We start from the raw sequence: 277 nt of genomic DNA, 5'->3' as shown, positions 1-277 counted from the left end.
CCTCTGGGACACGCCAGATCGCGGTTGCCGAAGACTGCGACCAGTTGATATTATTTTTTTTATTATTTTAAGTGGCTTCTTGTTTTTTTTCTTTTGCGTGGTCCCACTTTTTTTTGTTAGGATGCCGAGGCGGTCGCCTGGGTGTCCCGGGCCACATTGAGAACATGTGCGTAGGTTGCCGTCGACTACCGACGAGCCGCGCCCCGAGAAATAAAAGGGCATTATTCTAGTCACGTCACGCTGTACAGAGTTTCCTTGCGCACACTCAACCCCGCGC

This window comes from Odontomachus brunneus, unplaced genomic scaffold (assembly GCF_010583005.1).
Source record: "Odontomachus brunneus isolate Ranch 3 - 2012 unplaced genomic scaffold, Obru_v1 Obru_scaffold_135, whole genome shotgun sequence".
NCBI lineage: Eukaryota > Metazoa > Arthropoda > Insecta > Hymenoptera > Formicidae > Odontomachus > Odontomachus brunneus.
The sequence above is the reverse complement of the archived record's forward strand: the minus strand, read 5'-3'. Positions refer to the sequence as shown.